A 26,364-nucleotide genomic window follows, 5' to 3' on the forward strand; every position below is an offset into this window, starting at 1 on the left:
TTTGTAAGAGAGCTGGTATTCTCCACCTTGCAGGGTTGCTGTGTAGGGCGAGGTGTGTGGGGGCAGAGCCAGGCCCTGGGAGGCACTTGGCAGATGTGGAAATGTGCACTGCATCTCTCTCACGTGGGGCAAATTCGTGTCCGGGGAATGCACCAGTTTGAAAAAACACTTCTGTACATCAATTCTTCGAGTTGCCAGCTCCCCCTTGTCTAAAAGGGTGAACTGTTTAGAGATATCAAGCCAAACCTGACTCCCAGAGAATCATTTACAAACTGGAAGAACCTGTATCCTTCCCACTCCAGCTGCCGTCCCTCCTCCCCCAAAAGAAAACCGAACGACTTAATCTTAGGGTTCCAGTGGAGAGCCAAAGGTGGCGTGGAGTGTGCTGGCTGTGCATGGGGGCCCTAGGAACTCGGTCTTCTCTAGAGGGAGATATGGGGTGGGGGTGGAGAGGGGTGGCCGGACTGCAGACGGTGCTCCTTGGACTGTACACTAGCAGCTCGTACCAGGCTCAGCCTGCCTCCCTGGTCTGAAGGGTCTGGTCTCAACCTGCAAAATCAGCTTTGCAGTTGGAGTCAAAGACCTTAAAAAAGACCCTAACACCCATGAGGGTAGGTTTCCTCATGGAAGAGCCTCAGACGGTTTGGAGTCTAGCAGATGAAGGTGTGAATCTGGTCTCATGCACCTGCTAGGCAAGTGATCTAACGTATATCAGCCTGTTTCCTCATCTGTAAAATGAGACAATCACACTGGCTTTGTAGGGTTACAAGGAATAAACTCAATCATGGATGTGATGTATTTAGCACCTGGCAGCTACATGATAACCAGCAGTCAATTACTATGCCTCAAAGGGCCCAAACGTCATCAAATCAGAAGGGAGGGACTAGCTTCCCAGCTCAAGGAATTATCTGTACTTTAAGACTAGAAGCGGGCAGCCCCGGTGGCCCAGCGGTTTAGTGCCACCTTCAGCCCAGGGTGTGATCCTGGAGACCCAGGATCCAGTCCCACGTCGGGCTCCCTGCATGAAGCCTGCTTCCCCCGCTGCCTGTATCTCTGCCTCTCTCTCTCTGTCTCTGTCATGAATAAATAAATAAAATCTTTAATAAATAAATAAAACTAGAAGCCATAGGCTTTGAATTCAGACAATGTGGGTTCAAATCCACTTCCCAGTTGGATAGCCTTGGACAACTCACTTAACTTCTGAGATTTAAATTCTCTCAAATATAGAGTGGGGACTAAGGAGGTTTCTGTAATTTCAGTAATAAAAAACATCCTTGATACAGGTAGTTCTGTTAGTGGGCTAGGAAGGCTGACTTGGGAGGGCTCTGGGAGACTGAGTCTGAGCTCCAAACCCCTTCTTCCAGAGACTGGAGTGGAATTTTTTTTTCTGGTGGGTACCCTTTCTCCTTCCCCAAAAGAAAATCGAGGATTAGTTAAATCAGAGGATCTCAGGTTATAGCTCTTGTGAAAATTTTCCTTGTCAACCACCACCCAGCTGTTGTTTTTTAGAGTTTGATAGGATATTTAGAGTTTAATATAAATAAAGCCACCCAGAAATACGAAAGGTTTCTTCATTTTCTGGGAATAAATAAGATGTGATGCTTTAGTTTCCAAGAATAGGCCTGAAGCTATTTGGTTTTTGCCAATTGGTTCCTTATTTGTGGTTCCTGCCTGTGTGACTTCATGAGTCACAAAGCAACCCCCCCTTTCCCTGCCCATGGCTGCTACAAATTAAAACTCAGAGCTTTGGATTGCTGGCAACAACAGCATGAGTAATGGGCTCAGTCCGGGGCATCTGGGAGACAAGTTCAAGGTTTGGCACAGAGCCCCAAAGTACCTCTCAAGTGAGAGAAGGCATTGCCTGGCTGAAGAGTTTCTAGGGTGCTCACATTGAGGACCCCAGCCTCTGTCTTCCCTGGGCCTCATCACCTGCCAAATGGCATCAAACAGTGTGACCAGGTAGTGGATAAATGACAGGTTTTTTTTTTTGTTTTTTGTTTTAAGATTTTATATATTTAATCATGAGAGACACACAGAGAGAGGCAGAGACGCAGGCAGAGGGAGAAGCAGGCTCCATGCAGGGAGCCCGATGCGGGACTCGATCCTGGGACTCCAGGATCACGCCCTGGGCTGAAGGCAGTCACTCAGCCCCTAAGCCACCCGAGTGCCCCAAATGACCTCGCCAATGAGCCCCCAGGCAGGGTTGGTTTTCACCCTCATGCACTCACAGGGTGGCCAGAAAAACTGGAAGCCGCGGCCCCGAGCCTCACACACAGAAGACCCTGGATCCAACAGGTAAGGTGAGGCAAGAGGCAGCCCGGGAAGTACCCCCTCCCCCCCCCAGGGACACTGCATCTCTGCAGAGCCCAGGTTCACAGGTGAGGCCTGCACACCTCATCTTCTCACCTGGCCAGAGGAGGCCTGGCTTTCCATCTACAAGGACATACAGCAACCAACGTGAACTGAAAGAGGGATCTCCCAAGGTTGGGAAGGGACTGAAAGGGCCTCCTTCCAGCCAGGGGTCCCCAGCCTTCCCTCGCACACGGCCTCCTGGGGCAGCCTGCTCCACCTTTGCCTCCTCCCCAGGGCAATCAATCCTGTCTCTCCACAAGCTTCTTTCTGTTCCTGATTTCAACCCCAGGGATCACCCACAGGAAGTCAAAGCCCTTCCTTCCACGCAAGCTGAAACCACACGTGCAGTTTTCTTACACACGCCATCTGGAGCCCTGCGAGGAAAGGCCCAGGAAAACACATCCAGGAGACATACCGTGAAAGGCCTAACAAGTTCCCAGCCTGCCCCAAGGGCCTAGAAACTGCCCTCCCTTCTACACTGCCTCAGGTGGGGAGCTCAGGCCAGGCCTTCTGTGTGGGTCCTGCCCTTCCAGCCTCGGTCCTCCCCTGACTCTTTTCAACAGTGGGTTGACTCCATTGGTCTGACTCAGTGACCTCACACACTCCCGCTTCCTCACCTCCATCCATTTCCTCCTGGAGGCCCAGTAGCAGATCCCTTCCTGCTCCAATGAGCCAGATTCCTGTATGCTGACAGGTCACGGTGCCAGGAAGAGGCCCACGTGACCAGAGGCCCACGGCAGGCCAGGGTCTTCCACCAGCATTATCCTAAGGGGTCCTCACACCAAGACTATGGGGTGGGGGGGGGGTCTTCTTTCCTCTGTTTCTGCTCTACAATAAGGTCCTTGGGGGGCAGGGCAGGGGGGGGGGTCCCAGAACTTGCCTATCTTTGTTTTCTATAATGCAGTTATGTTTGCCACATGTGCTTCCTAGTGTGTGTCTGTATACATGTATGTGTATACATATGCATGTGTGCATGTGTACATATGTAAATGCAGGGATATATATGTATGCACATGCATTGTGTACGTGTGCACACACGTGTGTGCATGTATATATATAAATGTGTGTATATATATGCATGTACATTCACACGTACCTACTTTAAACATTTTTCAGTAAGAATTTCTAGCCAGTGCTCCACACCTCTGCTTGGACCACTAAGCCGCTCTTCAAGGACCTTCCAGAAGCAAAGCCTCCATGGTGGGCAGAAGGCCAGCCTAGGCATGAGGAGTCTGGGCCCGCCCCTCACACCACCTCATGAGGACACCAACAGCCGCGTGGCTCAGCTGCTGACAACGTGCCAGGCCCTGTCCCAGACGCCTACATCGCTGACCTCATTTACCCATCCTTGTTTGGCAGAAGAAAAGGCAAACTACAGAGTTACCTCCTCAGGATCCCAGAGGCAGCAAGGAGGGATGCTGTGAAAGGGGCCCAGTTCCAGCTCACTTCAAAATCCACACTTAGTCACCAACGGATCGACGCCATGTAGACAGAACTGGTACAGCCTGCCTTTGTTGAAGACACTGTACACAGTAAACGGGTCCAGCTCTGAAGTCTCTGGAGATCTTTCAGGCTCCGAGAGTCTATGCGTGTCAACAACAGAGCACGATTTCATAAGTTATGGGGCAACCAAGTAATAAAGTATTAGGCAGTCCTTTAAAAATAATATTTAGAAAGACACTTAATCCACAGGGAAGCGCTTACACCCTAATGCAGAGTGAGGAGGGCAGGGTATAATTTCAGGTGCTCAATAGGACTCTGACTCCATAAAGCAATATCTATAGAAGAAGGAAAATAAGCCAAACATGAACAGTATGTGTGAGAGAAGCAGGTCGGGGGGGTGGGGGGGAAATGGTCTTTTTGGATGATTTTTATTTTTAGCTTCATACTTTCCACTCCCAAATGTTCTTCCAGAGTGTGTACAACCTGTTCAAGTGCCTCCTGTACACACATCCTAAGTCTAGGGTCTTCTGTCCCTGACTAGCCCACTGGTCTCGATGACCGGAGGGGGCTTTGGGATCCTACCTGCCTCAGGCCAGCAAGTGCCTGTAGGCCTCCACCAAGCTAGCAGGATGCTTCTTCTCCAGAAAAGAAAGAGCCATCCGGCAAGAAGCCCTGGCACCATGCTGACTTGATGAAGAATGGGCTTGCAATCCAGCAGGTGAGGGTCAAGGCCCCAGGCTGCATCCCCCACAGGTCTGTTCTCTGGACCTCAGGCCCGCGGGTCCAGCATGCCTGGCCTCTTTCCAAGAAGTCACCCCTTAGACCCCATCTCCTGCTGGGCCCACAGGATACCTTGCCCATGAACCCACATACCATATGCAGGAAACCTGCATACCTGGTAATACGCCAAGAGGTGACAAAATTCAATGTATCTCAACACACACACACTAAGCTCATTTTACTAACAAAAACTTAGCAGTCTATTCTGTGTGTGCCCCAACTGTCTTGGTCATATGCTAGGTACCCAGGAAAACCGTGAACTCTCAATTTTGATTTCCAGAAGGCAATCCTGTCTCAGAACTTAGTGAGGGTACCGAGAAGAAGCAAATTCAGAGACAGGAAACAGAAGGGTAGATGCTAGGGGCTGGGGGAAGAGAGGAATGGGGAGTTCGTGTCTGAGGCGTAGACTATGAATCTGAGAAGATGAAAGAGTTCTGGGGGTAGATGGTGGTGACGCCTTTGCAACATCGTGAGCGTACTCGATTATCACGGAGCTCTACACTTAAAAATGGTTAAAATGGTAAGTTTTATGTTTTGTATATTTTCCCACAAAAAGAAAAATAAAATGCATTAAGAAAACCCCCACCACTACCCAAAAAGAAAAAAAAGAAAAAGAACAAGAAAACCCCCACCATCACCACCTAAGAGCCAGAGCTGTCCAAGGCCAGAGTACAGAAAATTACGCTAATTAACACTGAAGTTAATTTTCTAAAATACTTTTGAATTAAAATGTAATAAGCAAAAGAAATCATTAAGTTAATGAAAGGATCTTGCTCTTTGTTTTATTTGGCTCAAGAAATAACATTTAACCTTTCTTTTTTTTTTTTCTTTTTTTTTTTGTAAAGTCATCTAGGCTTCTCTCATTCTTCCTTCCAAATCTTATTGGACTCCAGAATGACTGTGGAAGCTCAGTTCTGACAAGTTGTTATTTTATCTCTTGCTCTGCTTTGCTCAGGCAACCACCACTGATACTCCTGCCCCCATACACGCATCTGTGAAATTTCCTTCAACACCCGGCTCCCAAGTCTTGGTCTTGGCTCCCCAAACCCACCACACACTGCCCAGGGGAGAAGGCACCTGCATTCTCACCATCCCGTGCAGTGGTGCCAGCAGACAGCAGGTCTGAGAAAGCAGGGAACATTCTTCCCTGCAGTGTACAGATTCCCTAAGAGCTCCCTGACGACAAGTCAGCTCAGATCCATTGGGCACACCATCAGGCTCGAACGAGTGGGAACAATGGCTGTGTCATTAGATGAGACTTCTGTCCTTCAAAGTTAAGGGTTGGGCATATTTTTAATTGGCTGACATCAATTTCAGGGACATGGGTAAGGCTCCTTTAGAAGAATCCTATTGTAAGACAAAGAAGCTTCCCTATTCCAAAGACATTAAATCCAATATATCACTTGGTGTTCTTAAGCAGGGCCTGTGGCTATGAAGAAATCCTCTCCACACGAACTCCTAGTCTTCCATCAATGCCCATCTCCTCCAGATGCTCTAGTTCCCTAGCCCCAAATGGGTCAGATCCTTCCCATGGCATCTAGTACTTGCTTCAATGATAGCAAGTTCTTCTGTGAATTTTTTACTTCCCTACTCTCGGCTCCTAGCAAAAGACTCTCTCTGTACATAGTACGTGCTAAACGAATGAACGACTATTCAATCCTTGGGAACATAAGAATTGTTGGCACTAAAGGAGCATCTATGAAGTCTTGGGCAATGTGTTAAAATCTTCCTATTATTAAAGAAATTAATATTATAACAAACTCAGACGTTGTTAGACACTATTGATATCCCCATTTTTCAGAGAATTAGGGAAGTTAGCCAATGGCCCGAGGTCACATGGCCAGAAGTGGTGAACCTATAACGCGAAGCCCCATAGCCAGAGTTCAGAACCCGCATCCTTAACCACATGCCCATAGTGCTCCCACACAAAGTAGATGGAGCCCAAAGGTATGTAAGTGCTGCCCTGCACACCACAGCAGAGACGTGTCTGCTTGTCTAGGCCAGGGACTCCTCTTCTTCCATCAAACTCCAAAATGCTAGGCCCTGGATAATGAGATCTCGATGCACTATCAGATGAAGACAGTAGCTAATCTGCCGATAAAAACTCAGCTGAGAGATAACTTTTGGGCTTTGGTGGATACGGCAGAGACAGGCTAGCTGATGGCTAGATGCGTTGCTCCTTCCTCCTGGGCCCTTCCTTACATCTGTGAGCCCATATGACCAGTGCGAGGTAATGGACTGTGCGCAGAAGTAACGTACACAACTTCTGGGAAGGCCCCGCAGCCATCTCCCCCAGTGACCCTCCAAGCTCTTTCACTTCTGTCAGAGGAGAGCCTCCTTGGAAACCACAGGTAGGAGACGGCCGAGCCAGGAGAAGGAAGGACCCAGATTCTCCGGATGCCCCCGCCACCCACACCGTGGGAAAGCCCTCTGTGACCTGAAACATTTGGACTTCACATAGTGAGAAGCAGACTTCAAGTGCAGGATGTCACTGAGAATCGAGGGTTTATCTACTAGGCAGGAACCATTCCCTAAAGTCACGCAGGAGGTAAACCACAGTGTGGGAGGCGTGTCAAATTTGGCCTGTGGGTCAGAAAGCTGTCGGTCACATCAGGGTGAACACGTGAGAGGGATCTCTCCCCAGCACCATTGTTGTGGTGGTCAACTTCCAAAACAACCAGTAGGACCTCAGTATCCAGGAAAAGTTGCTTGACCCTCAGAGTAAGCCTGCCCACCTCTCCATTTGAGACACACACATACACCCCTCTTGACCCTGTATGGAAAATCCCCATCCCATCCCTAAATGCGAATGGAATAGGACAGGAGAATAGGGCAGATAAGCTAGTCATTTCCCTGGTGTCAATGCCCCCCACGCCCACCTGAGCCCTCCGCTCCTGAGTCCCTGGAAGCTGACATGGTGTGGTGGAAACTGCATGGACTCTGGGCCACTGAGCACTCCCTTGAACAAGTCATAAACAACACGGAGTCTCTGCGAAATTTAAATGAGGTGCCTCACGGTGCAAGTTCACGGATGTGCTCAATGTTTTCCGGCACCTGCAGTGGGATGACTCCTACCTACCTCAAGCTCAAGGCAGCCTAAGCCAAACCAAGGGAAAAATTGGTGCAGTTTTCCCGCAAATGGAAAGGGTAGCTCATTCCTTTTTTTTCTTTTTTTTTTTTTTTTGGTAGCTCCTTCCTTTTAATCTAACTTACGCAGGGATGGGAGAGCGAAAGGTTTATTTTCCGCTGAGTCTTTGCCTAGCACGTCCTCAAGGCCACTCCCCAGGTGGCCTTGTATCAGGATGGCAGTGCATCCCCTGATGTGAAGTTAGGTCTCAGGGACTGGGACCCCAGTAATTGGTCTGGAGGACAGAGATGGATACCAGGGAGGAGAGGGAAATCATAGCAAAGTGAACATGAAAAGCATCGCTCAACAACACCTGCTGGCTCTGCACACGGCTCCTCGGCCAGGACCCCGGGACGACCACAGAGCAGTCTCTGCCCCGAGAAGCTCACAGCCCAGCCGCGTCTCACGGAGTCTGTCTTCCAAAGGCCCCAAATTTTAAAGAGTTGTGCTAAGTGACTGCATTTGTCAAGGCAAAAAAAAAAAAAAAAAAATTCACTGACAAAAGTTCTGCGTCTGTTGTTGCTGTGTGAATTTATCAACATGAAGTCAGTCTCAAAAACATGTGCAAAAGCAGTCATAGCTAGGTCTATACCGCTCTCACTGGAGGAAGCAAAATGAGACTCTCCCTCTTTCCCTACCGGGTCTGGGTCACCCCTGCACAGTCCATCCCCTCACTTCCACTTCCCCTTCCATCCACCACAGTCTGGTTTCCAATCACACAAGAGCTGCAGGCCTCACACCCAAGGCTGTCACACCAGGCCATCATCACATCCGGGACCCTATCTTGCTCACCATCGCTCCCATTTCAGGCTCTGCAGACTCATCTCTCCTTAAACGTCCCTGAGATTTTACTGTGTCCCGAGGTTCTGATTTTTACTCTCCTCTCGCCCTCAGGGACCTAGACACTCTGGTAGTTTGACCAATAGCTACGTCCTGATGACCCATCAAGATATCCCTCCATGGGATCTGCTGCACTCTGGGCCCATGAGCCAACTGCAAGGACTCCCATACAGACACCTCACGTGCGATCGGTTTACCTCCCCTACACCCCCAAACTCGGTACAGCACCATCTGCATCCAGGCCCTCGAGCCAAACCATCGGAGTCCCCTTCCCTGCCCCTCTCCCTCACCTCCCAGGTGGTCCAGCACCCAGGCCTACCTCCACAACGGCCCCACTGCTACCACCCACCTTCCTCTCTGCTCTCATCTAAACCCTCAAAATTTCCTCACGAGCCCTTCCTGCTTCCAGATCACCTCCCTCCAGGCTGCCAGCCTATTGCTCAAGCTGCTGCCAGACACCTCTACACCAAGAACCCACACTTGGTCAGCTTCTGTTCCTGCTTCAAATCCTCCAGCGGTCCCCTGATGAGCTTCAGGGCCAAGTCCAAACGTCCCAGCAGAGCAAGAACAGAAAACACCATCGCGATTCACCCCTAGCCTGCTCTGGGCCTGCCCCCTACTGCTGCCCCTTCCCTTGTACTCTTGACTCCCTGAGCCCCCTGCAGCCCTTGATAAACCAGACTCTTCCACAGCTCCCTCCCTATGCCTTGGCTTGTGTTCTGCTTCCGTCATGCATGCCCACACGGACTCTCTTTACTTGAAGACCCAGGGGGGTCTGGAGCTGGAACACCAAAGCCAGCAGAGTACCGAGGGTCCCAGTTTGGACCCTGGAGTCAGACAGACTTGTCACAATCATGCACCACCGCTGGCGAGGTGCAGGAGCCTGGATGAGGTACCGAGCTGCTTTGAACCTCAGTTCCCCCATCTATAAAATGGGGATAATAAGAGTCCTGACCCCAGTGGGCTACATGAGGGTAAAACACAACGATGTCTGGCTTGGCAGTCTTCTGGACGCCACTGTTCTTTGAGGTCTTATCTGGACCACGCCTCAGCTCCCATCTCACACCATTCCCTGCGGAGATTCCCATGACGGTTTCTACATCCTGTTGCACTTGATCCACTCCCAGGCCTGCCTGCGGCCCTGCACTGTGAGCTCTCCGATGCCCAGCCCACGGCCTGGCGCTTGTGCCTCTGGCAACCATAGATGCCCAATAGCCCCTGCTTTTGGGTAAAATCTAAGCAAGAGTGGCTACAGAATCCAGGCTACATGGTGCTTGAAGGGTGACTGCCCTTTGTCTCCCCACCACCCGAGTCACTGCCAGGGCCTCCTACCTAGGCTCTACTTCCCACTTTGCCAACACCGCCTCAGCCTGTTCCCTCAGCCCTTGGGGCTCCCTACACCCTCAGTGAAAGTCCACACCTCCTAGATGGGCTCACCAGGCCCTCCATGCAACCCCCATTTCCTTGTTAGGCTCAATGCCCAGAAGTATTAGCGGCCCCATGGCTGCGTCAGACAGGTGCGCCCCTGGAGGGCTCCACAGCGGGCCTCTGGCTTCCTCTTCCTACCCCTGCGCCAATCTTACCCATCCTCTGGAGCAGGGTCAGGCCCCGTGGTACTAACGGAAGGCTGCTATGCATTGTGTCCCAAAGGAATGCCACAGTCTATTCAGGGGATCAAATTTAAATAATAATTATGGGTAATGGCTGTGGTGATACCAGACATGCAGACACACAGACAGGATGGAATGACCCATGGAGTGCCCGGAAGCCCGAAGGAAAGCTCTGAGCAGCAGCAGCAGCAGAGCTGGGTCTTAAGGGAGGAGCTAGAGCTTTCAGGCACCAAGGCTGCCCCCTCCACTTACCGACCTTTCACTCCTGGAGTCCATGCCAGAGGCCACCAAACCCGGCTGTACCACAGAGTCACCAGGAAGGATCCAAAAATATAGCTTCCTTGGCCCAACCCCAAACAGAACTTATGTAGCCTGCGGGCCAAGGGGGGAAAGGCTTTTAGCTCCCCCAGGGAATTCTGTGGCCCAAAGCCAGGCTGGGAGTCACTAACCACATCCGGTTCCACACATTCCATTTACTGAGAACCTGCATAGTAGGTGAATGAGCTCTGCCCTCCCCAACCCCCCAGCTTCTGAGAAATTGCCAGATAAACCGAACACAAGCAGAGGAGCACAGACCAGACTGTCTGGCACTTCGTTTAACCTTGAACCCGACACATTTTTTTGTGTGCATTAGTCTTGTTTGGACGATGAATGTATAAACTGAAGGACAGGCCACTGTCTTTTGTTTTCTGGTGTTTTTCCCTGTTTCCCAGAGTACTCAGCTCAGTTCTATGTATACAATTGGCATTGAATCAATATGAAAGATCTGAATAATTTGACTTTTTATATTATGTCCCTTTTTGACTCGTTCAGCCATTAATGAGTTGTCTATTCATTTTTCCCTTTGTGACTTCAGCGCCAGCGTGGTGTCCACTCCCGGTAGGTAGCTAGTATATGTCTGTTGAATAAATGAATATTTACCAGTAAAAATCTGGTTTCAGGAAGAACAGAAGAGCGTATGTGGTACCACCTTTTGAGTTGGCTTTTAAAAGACTTCCGGAATTTTTTCATTTGAATTATAGACCTTTAATTTCGGAATCAATTTCCTGATGTGTAATTATACTGCTTTGTTGTTCATGCTGTCGTGAATGTTATTAGCAATGTAAATGATACCTCCTGGGACCTTGGCAGCCCAGCCTGGCCCCTGTGTGGGTGTGCCCAGGGCAGGGGAAGGGGAGATGCTTGCCCATTCCTTCCATGAGGCATCCACCCAGCTAGCAGTCCAGCCGGCCACACCCCCCGCCCCGGTCTCCACACAGGGGCCTGTAACCTGCATTCAGCCTTTATGAGCAGGTGTGTGTACCTGCATGAGCAGGTCAGCCCTGCCTGAGTCAGAAAAGCCCAATGGGCTGTTCAAAGCCTACCGACACATCAACACACTTGAGAAGCCGGGATCTCCGATTTCAACGTGAAATCCCCTGTGCTGTTGAGAAGCCAAATGACAAAACAGGGACATGGCGCTTGGGAGGCCCCGGCCTGGGCTAGTCAGCCAAGGGGGAGTGGGCTGGGCAAGCTGGGGTAGCCAGCAGAACGACAGACTCTGCTTTCCTTGGGGTCGGCATTGCCAGCGGATTGTTGCTGTTATTGTGGCTTGTTTGTATATTTGTTTTAAGCACTGAAAACAAGGCTCGGTCTTGCGTAGGGAAACTTCTGGATGTGGCTCAAAGTTCATCCGGCCGCCCTCCTAGGCCCAGTCTAGGGATGGGAGATCTGTAATTCCCTCTGCAGCAAGGACCAGAGGGGAGTTTCCTGGAGCGCCTGCTGGACCATGGAGGGCAGTCAGGCCACTCAGCCTGAGGCCTGTCGGCGTCCTTTTTGCTTCTGCTAGAAAATCGGAGGATTTACATTTCTGGCTATTTATCCGTTCATGTCTTCCCCTGTAGACGCCGAAGACCGTGTGCCAGGCAAACGGACACAGCTGAGAGGTTCTCAGGTGTGACCTCCAGGGGGTGAACAGGCCAGAGACAGAGCGAGGAAGCTCTGCGGACGTCCCCACTTCAGCAGGACCCAGCGAGGGGGCTCTCTGTCCACGGCAAATACGCGGCTCTCGGGGGGCAGTTCAAACGGATGCCCGGCCCTCCCGACGGCCGCCGTCGGGTCCCCTGAGCCCAGGGATGCTGGCCTAGGCCCTCCGGGACCAGAGCCCCCCTGGGGACTCCCCATTCGGTGGTCTGAGTGTCTCTCTCGCTGACCACAGCCCAACAGACAGCGGTGCAGCGGCGAGGACCGTAGGCCGGACCGCGCTGCTGGATTTTCTGGGGGGTCTGGGGGACAGGGCCCCGCCATCCCAACATCAGAAACTTGGGTGGGCAGAATGAAGATGCTGGACTTCCCTCTTGGCGTTTGGCCTCACGTTCTGAAAAAGACATTCACTAAAATAAGCAGCAACGGTCTCCGAAAGGACTTTTTCTTTCTTCATAAAACAAGAAACACACACGCAGGGGCTACACAGGAGACGGTGATGTGGGACCGGGATGCCTCGGACTCCTCCCGACGAAGGACAAACCAGGCTCATAGCTCTGTTTCCAAAAAGGATGTCCTGGAAGATCTCAGGAAGCGGGTCCTCCTCAAGGAGAGAGACCAGGGCTCCCAACGGGCTCTTTCTCCTCATCACGACTCCCCTCGCTCTAAAGAGCTGCTATTTTTTAAGGATTCTGGCTCTCTCTCTCTCTCTCTCTCTCTCTCATGGCAAGTCATCCACTTCCTGGAGCCTTTTGCCTTGTAAATATCACCCTTAAAAACAGCTTAAAAAAGAAAAATATATCTTCCCATTGGTCTTTATTTTTAAGTAGCCTTCTCCACCCCCCCCCCCCCCCCCGGCCCAGCTCCTGCAGCATGAGTGTGTGGCCCTGTCTGGAATGCAGAACCTCCCTGGAGAGACAGTCTGCACATGAACTCACAAGGGTGTTTGTTATCAGCTTATTTGGCAAGAGGAATCTGAGACATTTTGAACATGAACTGCCAGTGTGGCGGGAACCATCCTGATGCTGTCGCCCCATCAATAAACACCTCCGCTGGTGCGTGAGACACAAGACGTAGAAAGGAGACACACACCGTCTGAAAACAAGCCCCATGCACGTTTCTACAGGGAAAGGTACTTCAGATGCCTGGAGAATTCAAATCAGGAGAATCTTTGCTGGTCCGTACGGAATATGTCTTTCAACGGCGCTCACATAATTAGCAAGTCTGGTGCCAAACCCCCTCCTCCTCCCCTAGCTTATTTCTCAACTAAATGTCCCACTCGTTTCACCCTCAGCTAAGAGGAAAACATGCACATAACCCTTCCTTACAAGTCCTGAATCGAGATCTTTCATACCACCCACCACACCTCTTACTTGGAAACCTTCTGCCTTTTTATCTGCCTGGTAATCTCCTATTTGTCCTTCAAAACCCAAGTCCCCCAGCACCTGCTCGGTGCAGCGCTCCCTGCGTGAGGCTCTCTTCTCAGTTGCTTCCAGAGCACCTTGATGTGTTTATGACAATGCTTAGAAGAGTAGCTGTAACTCTGTATGCATCTATCCTGCTGCCAGCCCAGGGCACAAAGTCCCAAGAATAAAGGGACTAGAGCTTACTCACCCCTGCGTCCCCACAACCCAGCCCAGGGCCTGGCACTCAGAAGTCATATAATAAATGTTTGATGCCCCAATCAATGCCCAGCCCACTTAGCCCCAGCCTGCCCTTCTCGGTGCTGAGAGAGAGGCCGTGTGAAATGTGGGCCAAGAAAAGGCCATGGAGTCTAGACACCTTGCCCCTGAGCCCTGGCACCTGTGAGTTAATTCACCTGTGTCTGCCTCAGTTTTCTTCTGGATACAATCAGTAACCACATCCACCTCCCAGAAGGCTACTGTGAGGGACAGACACAGTCATAGGTGTCATCGAGTGCCTGCCCATTTCTTGGAGCTCAGTAGGAAAAACTAAGCCAAATGGAGTCCTATTTTTAAAAAAGTGAAAGCTTCCTAGCCTGGTTCACGTGCCATTAACACAGGGCTAAGGTGGCCACCCTCCCACCCAAAGCGGCCTCTCTTGGGGTCAGAGACAGTACAGGCTGCCCCCAATCCACACCCTTAGCTTGGGATTCTCTGAACGAAGCCTACTGAGCAACAAGGGTGATTTTTATCTGAATGACCCACAAGAGGCCCCTGCTGTTAAGGCTGGGTGATCAGAGCCTTCATTTCCTGTCTTAGGCTAATCTTTCACCCCAAGACCCACCATAAAATAGAATAATGCTGACCCAGCAGTACTAAGTCACTAAGGGCAAGCCCAAGAGCCTGCACATGGGAAGAAGCCTCCACTTCTCCATGTGGCTGCACTTAGGTTTTATTAGGTCCCAATAAACAATGAGGTGGCAGGAGTGGGGCCCTGCTAACACGTGAGGCAATCATGCTCAAGGTCAGAGAGAGAAGTGGGAAGTGTGGCAGCTGGACCCACATGAGAATGCAACATGGTGTGGGGCAGGCGGGGGTGGGGTGGGGGGACGAAGCCACTTTAGAGGATGTTTTTGATTGCCAAGGTCGGGAATCAGGAGACCTGGCCTTCATCTCAGTTCTACCACTAGCTTGCCTCATGGGTATTGTGAAGTCATGTCTCTGGGCCTCAGTTTCTTTATCCATAAAATGGAAGATGATCTGTAGATTCTTTCCAGCTTTGACACCCTCTGATCATTCATCTTGGAGGCAAACCCACCTTTCTTAGTCCTTCCCCTTTCTGTGTTAGTTATTTGTTTGGGACATCTCGTAGCTCCCACTGAGCAGACTTCTATCGATGCTATGATCTTTATTGCTCCAGAGTGGTCACTCCTGAGCCTAGAGCCTGGCCAGGCTTAAAAAGGAGAGACTTGGGGCCATATTCCTCAGAACGCATCTACTCTCTCTAGTCAAACGACAACAACTCAACTCCGGATAACTGTGGCATTGAAAGCTTGGCTATCCCAACAACCCCTGATCATCTTGGTTGGCTTCTTTCCACTCAAAGATTTTTCTCTCTCCCCTCCAATACTACCTACACCCCCGAGGTTCCCAACTCTCTATCAAAATGTTAGACTTTCCCCATGCTGTGTGGCAAGAGACTAGGGCTGCAATAGATAGTTTTATCTGTACTCTGGCATGTCCCAAGACTGGGCAGGGGAGAAGTGGAAAGCCTACAAAGCCAGGAGAAAAGTGCCTACAGAAGCAAGCTCCAGCTATGTGAGGAGGAGGGAACCTGGAGAAGAAATCAGTGTGAATCTCAAGGACCGACAGAGCCCTGAAAAGTCACAGAATTCTAGGAAACTCCTTGACATGCTACTTAACCCTCTGCACCTCCCTTATTTCCTTAAAGAGAAATATGAGGGTAGGCAAAGTGCTGTGAGTGGCCCAAGGCCATGCAGCTACGCTGTGGACAATCAATACTAGAATGTGGGTCTTTGGCCTCAGCCCACTCCTTTTTTCCACTCTACCCTGTTGACCTCAAGACCTAGTTGGGTTACTCTAATGAGGCCAGCTGTATCCCCTGAAGACTCTAAGAAACATGACCCAAGTGCCACTTAGGGGAAGAGCAGGCCCAGAAGATATTTTGATAACTGTCTTCCTGACCCCATGTGTTCCTTCCCAAGCTGACATGGTCTAACTGTTCTTTCTCCAGCCCTTGCCACAAAATCTTGAGGAGTTCAGACATCAGCGAGAAGGGAGGGGTGTCCCTACAGAACCCTGAATGTCTAAGACAATCACAAGGATCACTCCTCTTTGGTCTAAAGGAGGTTGGTGGGGGAAAAGTGGCAGACAGAACTAACTCACTGCAAGTGTCACTTGATTAGGCCAAGAACAGTCATCATGAGCAATTAGATGGGTCATCTGAATATTTATGACAACAAACAGTACGATCTGCCCCCGCCAAGGACCTTTCGAAGACCAGTGATCACCTCGGCATCAGGAGGAGGAAGCTCAGAGTAAAGGATTCGGGGAATTAATTATTCAGTGTGCGTGACCCAGTTCCTGGAGGTGAGGCTAGGTGAGAAGAGAACTTACCAGCTCCTTATCATGGCAAGAAATGCAAATACTTCACAGGGTAGTTAGTTTCCCCTTTGCTGCCAAAGAGGATCCATTTATGGTTAAGAGTACCTCCCACCCACCCACCCCTCCCCAAAATAGCCAAAGTTCACTTCTTCAACAAATATTTACTGAGCTCCCCTTGAGTCCTAGGCCCTCCAAGGATTTATATATGGCTGGAGCTTAGCGAGAGTCTAAGATCATGGAATTTATAAACAGGAGGCCCGGGATGTGTGCCAGCTCAGCCCTTAGGCGGCTCTACTACCCTGGGCAGGGTAAAACTTTAAGTTAATTTTCTCATCTGTGAAATGGGAATGAATCCACCTGCCTTATTATAAAGATGAAATGATCTTTATAAAATGTAAAGTGCAATGTAAGCCTAAGGTGTAAACAGCACTGATATAACACTGCACACTTCTCCTGCCCTAGAGAAGTTTACAACCTGGCAATCTTTGGAAAATAATCCAAGGTGCATATTTGGCAAACATCACATTCCCTATAATTTGGGCAAAGGTTATGTTTCAACCTGCCAGTAGAGATAGAGCCTGTGGTCAGTCCTAGGCTTCCTGTCTGTAATCCCCAGAAGTTGCAAGAAGGGGCAGAGTAAAAAAGAGTAACCAGGACCTGCCTGGCCCTGTATCAAGCCTGGGTGAATGAAAGACCCAGAGCACAGCCTGAAGATTGAGACACATGAAAAGACCAACTGGAATTGTGGTCAATCAGAAACAAAACAAAACTCCATATGAGCACAAGAGGGATGAGCCAGCACACACATCCCTCCCCATATACGTTTCAGACAATGATGAAACTCACCACCCATTGCCTGACCCTCCTCTGTGGACACATCCTATATTCCGTGTTTCTCCAGGGAAGAGGGAGGATTCTCAGGCCATAGCCGATGGGCTTATCAGGACCTCTTTGCCCAGACACTAAGACCAGAGTTCTTGCAGTAGCCAGGTCCAGCCAACCCCTTCCTAGCCCACTGTTCAGGATCTCACCTCCCATAGGTCCTTGGCACTCACCAGGCCAGCCTCTAAATGCCCAGACCTGATTGCCTACTTCTCCTCCATGGGGACCTCCACCAGGCTCCAGCCTTGGGTTGGGCACTGCCACTCTCCCCTTCCTGCCACGCCCCTCCCCTTCTCTAATCTCCTGTCCACCAGGACCCGCCCTGGTCTCACACCTCCAGAGAAGCATCTAGAGGCAGGGCCAGTTCTATTCATCTGTATGTTCCCTCTAACTCAGAGCATTCTGTAAGTCTTTCATCCTCCTGTAAATGCAGAATGACGGTCCCAAAATGTTCTCTGGTGTCTATATAAACAAGGGAGGCAGAGGAGGAAGAGGAGGAGAGGAAGGACCCCAGACTAGAAGTCCAGGGCCCATGTTCCAATTCTCCTTTTGACATCAATTAGGTAGGTAACCTTGAGAAAGTATCTTCAGGCGAGGCCTCAGTTTCCCTGCCTGGTAATGAGGGGTTAGCGCTAAATAATCTCTTGGGTTCTCTCTAATTATAAAATTCAGTATTACAGAAACCAGACTAGCCTGGCCATAGGAGACATGTGTCCTGGTCCTTATGAGCTGCAGTCGGGAGTGTAAGTTACCTGACTGCCCAGACCTCAGTCTCCATATCTATAAAAAAATCTCCATGGATGATAGGAGAGTGAGGTTCCCACCAGACACTGCCATAGAGCTTCACGAGCCACAAAGCCCTGAAGAAGTCTTGGGGTTTGAACTCCCTCAGTTGATAAACAGCTGCTGACCCCCTAATACCATGCCTCCAAGATGGTGCTGCCTGGCCCAGACAGGAAGGTTGGACGATGGGTCCTTGTCCTCGAGGCTCCCACAGCTAGAGAGTTGGACAAACAAGTGAACAAACCTTAACTCAGCCAGTCATGTGTCTGGCTTCTGAACAAAGTGCTATGGGAGTATAGAGGAGGAGGTGGTGCCAACTCTGCCTGGAGAAGGGAAGGAAGCTTCTAGAAGGAATGGCATGTCCTGGACTTGGACAGCTATTCCAGGAATTGTGGGAGTAAAGGCAGGGCAAATGAGAGAGGCAGAAAAAAGGATACAAAGTGAGGCTGAGGTCTAACAGGAGGGGTCCTTGGGGGCCACCAGGACAGTGTTGGTCAGATTTCTTCCCGAAAGTGCTGGTGGCACTGTGGAGGACAGAGCAGGGGAACAGAGTGGAGCTGTGGAGAGCAGTGGGGGCTCCCACGACAGCTCCTGAGGGCAACTGTGCCGACAAGTCATTATCAATTACTGTCCATACCCCACCACACAGGCCCTAAGCCTCTATGGACTTGCAGAATCTACAGACAGAGGTGGGCAGCTCTGCTCTCTGCAGAAGGAACTCAAGCAGAGGAAGATGCTGCAATCACATCGTCAAATCGTGGACACACGGTGGAGTGCTGTGCAGTCACTCCCTCCAGAAGCTGCCCAGCCAGATTCCTGCCCCGGCCCAGATGTGGGCTAGCCGGAGACGGAAGTGCCATTGGGGCTGGGACTGCAGTTGGGACAGTTGAGCTGCTGCTCCTACTAAAGGGACAAGGGACAGAGAGTCCGGCCACCCAAAGACCACTGATCTAGATCCCAGACACACTTCAGTCTCAGCCCCTGGCCCCCTCCCTCCTCTGACAGCATGGAGGGCCACACGACCGAGGTCATTGCACGCAAAGACAAGGGGCCAAGGAGGGCAAGGCAGGCCTTTCACCAACCGGTGTCTCTCCAACCCAGGTCACGTTCCCCGGGGCTTAAGGAAAGAGTGCAAGTGCCCCTACACTTTCCAAAGCCTGAAGCCAGCTCCTCAAGTGTAACTCAATGGCACAAAAGAGACTTACTTGATTCTTAGGCATTGCAGTGACTAAAGTCATCTCCTTGCAGGATAAGCCACGCCCAGGTTGCCATGTTCCTTTAAATACAAGAGCCTGGCGATGAACATTATCTTACCTTACAGCCTCCTATCTTCACCCTGCCACAAGGTCCCACAAGTTGTGTACTTTGCCCCCTAGAAACACTACCCAAGAGGAAATGCACAGGGAATTTCTCTCTGTGCCCCAAGTTTTGCATGAGGAAAGGAACTGTTAGGTGGTTAACCAAATCCCACTGTGCCTACTGCATGGGCACCGTAGGGTTTATCACGTCTCCATGCAAAGGCTTGCAGAGAGAGTAAGATGGGTCTGGAAAAGATTACTTCAGTAGCTGCTTTAGTAAAAAACAGAAAGTGCCAGAATTTCTAAGGTGAAGACACGCTGCAAGTAAGTCAAGCTGGTAATAAGTCACCAATGTGAAATCTGTCGTATTTCCCGAGGTGGAAAGGGTCCAAGACACTAAATAAACTAGGAAGTTCTAAAAGCAGACCATCTGGTGGTGGCGGAGTTTCCTAAACAAACTACTATCTTGGCTTCCCTTGGCTACCCAAATGATTTGGTCATATCCTACTGCTTCTGCAGGAAAGGCCCCTGCACCTGTTTGGAAACGGAGCCCAGAGTTCCAAAACATTTCTAAGGAATTACTTTTACGACTCCACACTTCTAAGAGGTAGCCTCAAGAGGACAAAAGTCAACATGGATGAGAAATCGGGAGCTGTACCAGAGGCAACGCACACACTCCATGCACAGAGGCACGCTTCCCTCGGCAGGCTGGTGGGCCTCCCTCCCCAATAATCACACTCATGTTCTCTCTATATACCATGGACTGAGTCTAGAGCCTGGGACTTGAATTCACTTTCAGAATTCTCAGGCCATGAATGGAAGAGCAGCTACTATCTACCGAGCCCTGGCCACTCATGGAACGCACACTGGTGGACGGGATGTGTTCTGTTTCAGTGACTCCTCGTAGACAGGAACAGAAGGCATCTGCCACGGTGCCACAGGATTCGGCCCAGGGCTGCTGACCCAGCGCTCATGGGCTTTCCCACCACACCAGGGTGAGGTGTCCTAGCACAGTGATGGTGGGTCCACATGGTCCGGCCTGCAAGAAGCCTGGTGAGCTCCGAGGGCAGCCACTTGGACAGAAGGTACAATCATCCCCATCATGATTATCATTATCAAGCCACACCTCCCGGGCCCATGGCAGCTGACAAACAGGCTGGCCTGCCTCGCCTACATTCTATCAGCCTGAGCCGTAGGCTCAGAGAGGCTGGAGAACTCCACTTATCTGTCCCCCTGCTTCTCAAGGGAAGCGCACTGGATTGTCCACACGGTGGGATGCATGCAGGTGGGCACTTCTGGACCAGTCTGTTAGGGCCAACCATTGGTTAGATTCCCACACAGGCCTGGGCACATTGGGATCCAGACACTCCAAGGATCAATCCAAACCCTCTGTCCAACCAACAGCTAAATGTACTTCAAACTTCCCTTAATGCCACTAAAGCAGAAGGCCCTGGGGTGGTGGTGGGGAAGGGGGCAGGGGGTCCTTGGCTTCCATATCTATAAAATGAGAAGCTTGACCTAATGGGTGATTTCCTCACCAAAGACCCCTTCTAGCTGCACCCCCACCATGGGCCCTGACTTTAAGAGATACCTACAAAGCCAGTCAGTGGTTAAAAGGAAGACTTAAAAGGATTAACCCATGGCCAGGCCTTGAGGTGGGTAGTCAGCCCATGCCAGCTCAGACAATCCTCCCAGCAACCCGATGAGGCAGGCGGTATAATCATGTCACGGAGGGCAACACCGAGGCATTGGCACAGCAAGAGGCTCACCTGGAGACCACATGAGCGCTGGCCACGGCACCTGGGACTCATGGCGGAGCTGGCCTGCCGCCATGCTCACGCTCACGTATGCTCCTTGACACAATATTTCCCTTTGTAACAGAATGAGGAAATAATGTCTCCTCTCTGGCTTGCCATCTTGACTGCCCATCCCACGCAAAGAAGCACCAAGTCCCTAGGCCCCTGTGCATGTGACTTGGGTGGTTCAAGGAAGATTTCCTGTGGGGTTGAGTAGTTTCATGCTCTCGAGGGATGTGAGAGTATCTCAGGGGACCTTTCTCTCTTCTGTGCTCCCAGCCTAGCTCTATAGAATCAAGGTCTTCACTGAGCAACCCCCAGCACTTGGAATGGGGCCTGGCACCCACTAAGCACTCCTAAATTCAATATTTATTGAATGAAGGACTGAAGAAATCCACCAGTTGGATGTACTTACGGCTTCTTCAAGAACCCTTTGGTGTAAGTTAGCATGAGATACACCAAGACTGGCTCAGAACCACAACTCTGGCCCCTCAGCTGTGTGTGCCAAGGTCTCCATGCCCCACCCGCCCCCCTGGACAGAGAATGAATGCTCAGATGCTGAGCCAGGTCTGCTCTTCATCCCAGGTACCAGGCGAGCATCTGCTAGAGCAAGAGATGCATGTGAACGTAAGGCTACCCAGTGAAATGGGCAGGGGCTCAGGCCCTGGAATCTGGCAAACCTGGGTTCCTCCCCCAGCTCTGCCACTTTAAATTAGTCGGCTGGCCCCAGGCAAGTCATGTAATTGCTGTGAGCCTCAGTTTCTTATTTAAAAATGGGACTAATGTCAGTACCTCCTCCACAGGCTTGTTCTGAAGATGAAGGGAGATAATGCAGCTATCTCCCTTCATGTGGGGTCCTCTGCTTGGGTGCAATCCTAGCTCTCTTACTAGCTCGTTGTGTGACCTTGGGCAGACCACCTCACCCCTCTGTGCCTCAGCTACCCAGGAGAGATCATGGGATTGATTGCAAAGATTAAATGAGTTATACAGGTAAAGACCTTAGAATAATGTCTGGCAGAAAGTAAGCATTCCACACAAGTGAGTTAGCATTATTCTTAATTATTATTATTTCAAGAGTCCTTCTCCCTTTCAGTCAAATAGGTGGGCATGGGACTCAAGAGAGTTTCATCACAGTAGCTTTCCTCCTTGGCCATGATCTTGAGTACCAAGGGTATGCACCTGCTCCAAGATGGGCCCAGTTCTACTCTGAAAGCCTGGGGAGGGCCTGGTCCTCCTGGAATGGGTAGAGGGCTGTGTGGGGTCAGCGGGGAGCTGCCTGCAGCCATGGGGCACTGAGCCGGAGATCCTGGGCCGGGGATGCCGCATGTCATCTGTTCTCTCCTTGGGGCTGGATTCCACAGCATTTCCTTTTGAGTCTCCCCTCAAACCTTCCAAAGTAACCCATTGTTGCTTAAGCTCATTCAAGTTGTGTTCCTGTCACTTGAAACCAAAAGAGTCTCAACTAACAATAGCACTCGGCAACTGGCTGCTGCATCACCACTAAATCCCACCCAGGAAGAAAAGCCAGCTGCAGTGAGACCCAGACCGCCAGGAGAAAGCGAACGTGTGCAGCAAGGTGTCTCTGCAAAGTGAAGTGACGGGAGGCCTCTAGAAGCCCCTGCCCCGTGCCTTTCCTGGGAGAGAAAGATGCTGGAAACAAAAATGTGAACAGCCCCTTCCTGCAGCCCCTGGCTGGGAACCCAACCTTGGATGTGGGTCCCCCTCACCGTGAGGGGTCAGAAAGAGGAAGAAGAGAAAGGGGAGAGATTTTCATAGACTTCACAGTGGTGTGGGAAAAAAAAAAAAACTCCAGGCAGTCGCTTGAGGCAACTCTTTTCAGAGAAGGAAGGTGTGTAAAAGGGGAAGCCACCTCGTCTGAGCCCTAAGAGGGACTCTTTCCTTCGTGCAATTGCCCTGACCTTGCAGCATAGCCAAAGGAGCCGGATGCTCATCTAACTCATTTTCCAGCTCAGGAGGCTGAAGCTCAGAGACTTCATTGCCTGACTCACCAAGGTCATGCTGCTAGTGCCTGATGCCCGATCCACCTGCCACGGACACTGCCACAGATGCCAGCACACTCTGGCCCCAAGCCCGAGGCCTCCTCCTCACCCAGACCCTCCACTGCCACTCAGGCCTGTGCTCAGTCCACCTGGGGGAGATGGTCATGTGCTGCTGCCCCTCGTTGACAACCAGCTCTCTGCCCTGGCCCAGGGACACCTTCCCAGAGGGAGGGGCTGCCTTCAGGTGCTGACAGGATGGGGAGCGTCACAGACACCTGGAGTGAGTCCCCTGGGCACGTTTCCTTCATTAGTTGCTTTGTTTCCCAAGAACCACGGTGTGATGCTATGGAGCTGGCACGTGTCTGTGGGTTTCTAACCAGGATATGCCTGCTAGAGCCCATGTGGGGTTTCATAAGATTTGGTTTTGGGGGCTTTTCTCCTGTCACCTCTCCCAGGAGAGTCTGACTTGACAGGTACAACTACATCGCCTGCCACGGTAGCGCACCAAACGGTGCCTCGTCTTCGCACCGCCTTCCGGGCCAGCACCAAAGACAGCAGACTCCTGTGCCCCGGGGGCCCTCCCACCGCATCCTCTCCGTTCCCTCCGGGAAAAGCAGCTCCAGCGTCATTCAGGTAGGTTTTAAAACAGTTTCAGAGAAACAGAAACCACAAAACCCCCAGACACTGGTCTGGGGGCAAAAACACGCTGATTGCCACCCCATCTCCAGCGGCATCAGCCAGGGGGGTAGATGAGCACATCTGCACGCCAGGCCCCAGGGGACCCAACACCAAAGTCGCTGCAGGCATATGCGCAAGAGCCAGTGGGGTGAAGCCTCTGCAGACAGACGGATGGGGCTGGAGCATGGAGCCGTAGCTCCCAACCTCCCCGAGCCGCCTTGGCAGGGCACGGGCTGGCCCTGTGGGTGTGCGGGGGTTCGCTGAGCCATTCCAAAGAGGCGTACCCCGAGGACCGTGGAGGACACACACTTCGCAGTGCCCACGCTGCGCCCCCGAGCCTGCCTGCCAGCTAGTGGCCTCCTTCCTCTTTGTTTTCTAGCAGCTGGGTTCAGGCAGCAGCTGCCCCCGTCCCAGGGGACTATCCAGACAGGTATTTCCCTTACTTTTTCTTTTTCTTTTGGTAGCTTTGCTATTGAAATAGCTCTGCGGTTTAAAAATAAATGAATCAAGAGGAACCTGCTGACTTTCCCTCAGGGCACGATTTGGTGGCACTGCCTGGGCTGAGTGTGACTGCCAGGCGACACAGCACTGCCCGGTGTTGGAGGGGCACGCGGTCCACCGGAGGGCTCCATGGCCAAGCAGGGTCAGCTGGAGATGGGAAAAGGGGAGGGAACGTTCAAAGAGGTCCCATGTTCTGGCCCCCCCTCCCCACCTGGTTTCCTTTAAACCAGCCAGGAAAAACCATTCAATAAGCATTTGCTGAGTGTTCTGGCAAAGACTGGGAAGAGCATGCAACAGCAAGGGAAACGGGAGGTCGTGGGAAGCAGAGGCAGTAGAAGGAAGAATGCTGTGGCTGGGCCAGCCGGCACCTGGCCTCGAGGCCAGCCTCACTGCCTCCATGTCCTGAGACGCCCGGCAGGTCATTCTGGCACGGAGACTCGTTTGCTCCCCTTTGGGGGATGAGGTCTACCTTTCCAAGCTAGGGTGTGGATTAAACACAACAGTGCCGATCAAAGGCTAGTAAAGGCTGCCACAGGGGAGCTCCTGACAAGAGCCAGGAGCAGCAGGCTAAGTGCCTTGCACCGGATTATTTCAGCAGAACATTACAACTTCCCTGTGAAGTAGGCACCATGAAAGCACCTATTCCCACAGGAAGCAGAGCTAGAACGTACACCCAGGCAGGCCAGACTCCAAAGTCCTCACCTCTGCTCTGCTCCCTACCCTGGGGTAGGTGCTCAAAACACATTACATAACATGTGAATGCTGAGCTCGAGCTGCTGGCTCTCCACCCAGGAGACAGGGAGGAGAAGGGAGGGGGAGTTTGTGCTGAAAGAGTTTAGGAAGACTTTCTGGAGTGGGCAGGGCTAATCCAGGCCCCGGAGACACAGAAAGGCAAAGAGGATGAAGAGAAGCACTGCAGACCAGAAAAGCTGAAGCAAGGAGCTAGAGGCAGAGGTGGCCAGGCAGGCAGGCAGCACAGGGCAGCAGAGACTGGCCAGGCTGGAGGAGGAGGGGATGCAGGGCTGGCCTGAGGGAGGGATGGGCCGCCTGAGCCATCGTGTGTGTGTGTGGGGGGGGGGGGGGGGCATTCCACCTGGGATCTTTCTCACCCACACCCCAGAGACACTCCTGTGTCTGCTCCTCTGGTCACCCGACCGTCCTGGAGGGAACCAAGAATCACAATAGTAAAGGCCCAATAACCCCTCTGCCCCCATAGCAGGCCCAGCACCCAACCCGATGAGCAGGTGACATGCTGGCTCCCTGCCTGCACTGCCATGCCAACCAGCCAGGCCCAAACTCTAGCCCACCTTCTGGGGCACCAGGAATCTGGATGCAGCCACATGCGCCTAAGTACCACCACTGCCAGCCACCATTCAAGGTTCCCAGGAGGGAGAAGAGGTCGGAAGGGAGCTGCAGGACATGAGCTCCTGGCTGGGCCCCTATCTCACTGGACTTCGTATTCCCCACACCGGCCGGGACATGACAGGTACTTCCTCAATAACTGCATGCTAGGCTGAACGAAACAGAAGATTCTTCTGCTTAAGCAACAGCTCTGGAGTTTAAGTCTGGATTCAAGTCTGTCCTGGAACCTGGGGCTTGGTCCCACCTTTTCTGGAAGGGTCCTTTGCCTCTTTGTCCCCTGGAAAGGAAGTGCCTCCTGCTCCCAGCAGGCTCTCTACTTTGACGCCCCTCCACCCCTGCCCCGGGAGCTCCCCTGCACCCTGGACATGGCTCTGGGCCCTGCAATCAGCACCTGCTCCTCCTGCTTCCTGGGAGAAGCATGGGGGCCGGCCTCCTCCACTTCCAACTGCAGGTACCCGCAAGGAGTGTCTGTGCTCAGGCCCAGCTCCCAGGGCTTAAAACCACAGTGCCCTCCTCACTGCCTCTACTCCCCCACAAGCCCAGAGCACAGAGCCCCAGCCCAGGCCTCAGACCCACCAAGGACGGAAATAGGAATGGAGGGGATTTAAGCAAGTCGGATCTCTGGCCGGGCTCAAGCCCACTGTCCTGTGCTTTTTTGGAACTAACAGACCTGGAGGCAGGGGCGCGGGGGTGGAGGGTAGAAGGCAGGGGAGGGGAAAGGAGTGGGGGAGGTAGCAGAACTGTATAAAGATCTGTTGGTCTCCTCCCAACCCTCCTCAGGAGAAGGGCACAGGGGAACAGATGGAGAGGCTCTGTCCACCTGAGCCTCCAGACCAAGGCTTCCAGGGATGGGCAGGGGGCCGCCTGTTTTGTCACCTTCTGCCTGAGGGTCTGTGGACAGATTACTGAACTCTGCGAGGTT

At 51.8% G+C, this 26,364-nt stretch overlaps 1 protein-coding gene across 18 annotated transcripts in view; it reads right to left on the reverse strand.

Moving 5' to 3' along the window:
- The window catches only part of LOC121476354 (F-actin-monooxygenase MICAL2), a 225,678-nt gene that overhangs the window by 179,352 nt on the left and 19,962 nt on the right, over positions 1-26,364 (reverse strand). Inside the window, exon 1 of one of the 18 annotated variants that reach the window (XM_041730299.1) lies at positions 3,737-4,140. The exons of the other annotated variants lie outside the window; for them this stretch is intronic. The gene's annotated coding sequence lies outside the window, so the exon portion shown is untranslated. Of the gene's footprint in view, positions 1-3,736; positions 4,141-26,364 lie in introns of those variants that run through there. 18 annotated transcript variants of the gene reach the window in all.

The sequence above is a fragment of the Vulpes lagopus genome, chromosome 15 (assembly GCF_018345385.1).
Source record: "Vulpes lagopus strain Blue_001 chromosome 15, ASM1834538v1, whole genome shotgun sequence".
In the NCBI taxonomy this organism is placed as follows: Eukaryota; Metazoa; Chordata; class Mammalia; order Carnivora; family Canidae; genus Vulpes; species Vulpes lagopus.